Below are 3,849 nucleotides of genomic sequence, written 5' to 3'. Positions count from 1 at the left end.
CTTTAGATATATATGTAGATAGATATATTTTGAAATAATTATTTTCAAATAATTATTTTCAAATAATTGTAAAGTGTGCTAGTAACTTATGTTTATGTGAGCATTTCACTTTCAGTTTAGAGCTATTTTAAAATTAAAATACTAATATAAGCATATGTTATTGTATTTCTCTAGGAATAACCTGTATTGATAGGATGTTCTTGGAATGAGTCCAAGCTAATGCATTTAACGATTAGGAGGATTGAGGATCCATAAAAATATGTCATCATTTTGGAAGAATTGCCAAATAATCAGACTATAGAATAAAGTTTATGCATTCAATAAATATTTTCTGGGCTCTAGTTATATTTCAAAAATTATTAAATTTTGATCAGAGGTAAATAGCAATGCATTATAAAAATATATACCTTCCCAAAAGAATTGAAAGCTGGGACTTAAACAAATATTTGTACATATGTGTTCATAGCAGCACTATTCACAATAGCCAAAAGTTGTAAGTAAGTGAACTGTTCATTGATAGATGACTTGATAAATGTGTTATATATACACGCAGAATGGTGTATATACAATGGAACAATATTCAGTCTTTTTTTTTTGCAAGTTTATATGCTATTTTTAAAGGGTTTAAAAAGCATGCTCAGTTAGCCTACAGCCTTTTCTCACTCATAGATGCATTTCTATCTGCTTGTGTACAGCAGAGGGTTAGAACCTGAATCAACTTACTTCTGACTTCAGAAATGAGCTACTTCAAAAATGTATTCCATGGAATTTTTTTCACTGTTCCTACCACTGATTCTTCAAAATAAGCAAAGTACAGAGGGTCTCATCCCTACCCTTGAAAATGTTTTTAAACACCAGCTCTTTAAATTGAAAGATAGGTAGAACCCTAGCAATTCCTGGTACAGTGCCTGGACTCAGTCTTAATTAATGTTAAGAGTTGAATGTACAACAGAAAATCTATCATTTCTTTATCCTTGGAGGAGAGGGAGGGAGAAAAAGGAGAGGTGGGGGATATGGTGCAGTATTTAGGAGCTAAACAGGAGCACAATGACTCATCAACCCCGAAATGAAGAACCATGGATCTCATCAATTTTATAATTCATGTTGGATCAAGAAGTTTGGTTCCCCTCTATGTGTATCAGTGAATTCAAACCTCATACTCTCCAAACTATGAAGATGAATAATGTAAGATAAACTCCAACTCCAACAGTATTTCCCAAGTAGAAGACTGAACACCAAAGGGAATCCCTTTGACATTTTTTGACATGGTAAGATTTCACCAAAGTGGAAACCTACAATTTAAATGAAATCGCTTGGCCAAGTAAGAAACTACAGCTGTTATGGGTATTACCTTATATAATCACTATATTACATATTAAACCCAGCATGACATATACTTGCACGATTATGCTGTGAATGATACAGTAGTGATGAAGCCAGTGAAAAAGGACTATCTTTAGCCCAAGAAGAGTATGGGGGGGCAGGGGAGAGGTGAAAACAAGTAGAAAGCACACAAAGAGATGGGTATTTCCTGACCAGGAAGGTCCCTCTAAACACAGAAATATAAACAGAAAAGTATTCCCTTATTTCCCCTATGTGGAAACAATGCAAACATTTGTTTTCTGTATCAACAACAACACAGCTAAGTAATCCAATTCTACCGCAGCATTATAAAAATCATCCCTTCACCACAGTGTGAGATTTAAATGCATCTGCACAAGGGTGCCCACTATATAAAAGGAGTAAGGCTGCTGCTGCCCTGCCAAGCACTTCCGGTCCCTACCCAGGTCCTGCTGCAATACTGGTGGTCCCAGTGGTTTTATCCAAATAAACTGTGTTTAAAAAAATAAAGCATTTAAAAAGACAAGTCAAAATGCCTCAAAACGATATCTCCAACTCAAACTTCATCTATTTAAATGTCAGTTATATCTGCCCCCCAGTAATAAACCTTTATTTCACTCAAACTGAGCAATAAATCTTCCACGCTGAAGTATCTTCCTTGCCCAATTAATCCAAAGAAAAAAAAACTGAAATGATTAGTAAAGAAAAATGTAGGGACTAACACACCCTTTTAATATGTTTTTTAAATATTTTGAAGGCTTAAAAAGTGTTTAAAGTTTGTAATTCCTAGTAGAAAAACAGTATCTGAATGAATACCCTAAGGGCAAACCACTATAGAATGTTTCAGTTGCATGTGGGGCAGAGGGGTAGGGATTCTCTTCACAGCACCCCAGCTTTCTTCATGAGAAGGTCAGAGGTACACTGGTTTGTATCATTGCGACATCCATTAGGTGATCGTTGCTTTTCCTTCAGCAAGGGCTTTATTTGTCAGAAGGGCATTACACTTGACCTCCAAATTTGGCTGACAATTTACTGATGAGATTCATAACCTTTGGATTGCTCTGATATTTTGACATATCCTCTGGGTTTGGGGCCCCGTCCTGGAAGGCCACCATAACTTCTGGATCCTGCATGGCTGTGAGAACCTCTGGATCACTAAGAATTTCACTGAGCCCAGGCATCCCCCCTGCCATTCCAGGCGTTCCTCCAGGAAAATTACCAGGCATTCCCCCAGGAAAGCCACCTGGGAAAGAGCCACACTGAGCTCCTGATTGTCGTCTGGCTTCTTCCTCCCACTGGGCTCTCTCATGTTCTTCCCGAGCCTTCTTAACCCTTTCTATTCTTTCTTTGATCTCTCGCTCTTCACGTTCTCGCTCATAATTCCTCCGACGGTCAGCAATTTTCTGGGCTCTCGGTTGAACTTCTTTCAGCATTGCACTAGCATCTTCATCATAATCCAGTTTACAAGCAAGGGCAAGATCATGTGCTGCTTCTTCCCAATGGCCCAGAAGTCTGTATGCTTTCCCTCGCCACTTATAAGGCTGAGCTGAATCAGGATTTATTTCAATAGCTCTGTCACAGTCTCGAATGGCAGCATTTGGCTTCTGTAATTTGATGAAGACACTGGCTCTCTTGGCATACAGAATGACCAAGCGAGGATTCAGTTTGATGGCATCTGTGAAGAAGTCAATGGCTTTCTGTAGTTCACCATCACTTAGGGCATCAATGGCAGCCACTTTTTTATCATTTGCCTGATCGATCATTTCCTCGGTTATCTCTACATTTTCATCTCCCATTTCTTGAGGGGCATCAGTATCTGGTTCAATCACACCTTCATTGTCAATTTCCAGATCACTTTCCTCACTTGATGGTTCATCTGTCTTTATGTTTTCCTCCACCTTCTTACTATCTGATTTTCTTCCTAGATATTGTCTTCTGAATTTAGTTTTATGAGTGGCAGGTGGTATTTTACCCCCATGCTCTCCACCCACTCCCGCAGGAAGCACATTTCCTTGCTGTGCAGAATGCTCGGATCCTGCCTCCACATTTTCACGAAGGCCCAAACCTCGCTCACGTTGCGGGGGTCCATGGTCCAGAGGCGGTGGCAGGCGGCAGGCGGCAGGCGCGGCTGAGGTTGCGGCCCAATTCCAGGCCCGGGTAGTAGCTCAGCGTGATCGTGTGGAAGCAACATTATCCAGTCTTAAAAAGAAAGAGAATTCTGACACCTGCTACAACATAAATGAACCTTGAAGATATTATGCCAGGTGAAATAAGCCAGTTACAAAGGCAAAAGCTTTATGATTCCACTTATAAGTGGTACCTAAAGTATTCCAATTGAAAGAGACAGAAAGTGAATTTCATATTATATAATTGTAGTTTAATTTTTAAAATCACAGAGAACAATATATATAAATTATAATTATTAAATGTTGATTTAATTCAATTGATTGTGAATGCAAAGAGAAACCACAACACAGCAATTATTAGAGGAAGGTATGATAATTGGAT

The 3,849-nt window shown here is 38.7% G+C and overlaps 1 pseudogene; it reads right to left on the bottom strand.

Moving 5' to 3' along the window:
* Positions 1 to 2,339: 2,339 nt before the first annotated feature.
* LOC112835220 (hsc70-interacting protein pseudogene) lies at positions 2,340 to 3,430 on the bottom strand (annotated as a pseudogene).
* Positions 3,431 to 3,849: the final 419 nt, after the last annotated feature.

This window comes from Callorhinus ursinus, unplaced genomic scaffold (assembly GCF_003265705.2).
Source record: "Callorhinus ursinus isolate GAN/ISIS: 27379988/994484 unplaced genomic scaffold, GSC_fseal_2.0 scaffold11, whole genome shotgun sequence".
In the NCBI taxonomy this organism is placed as follows: Eukaryota; Metazoa; Chordata; class Mammalia; order Carnivora; family Otariidae; genus Callorhinus; species Callorhinus ursinus.
The sequence above is the reverse complement of the archived record's forward strand: the minus strand, read 5'-3'. Positions and strand labels throughout refer to the sequence as shown.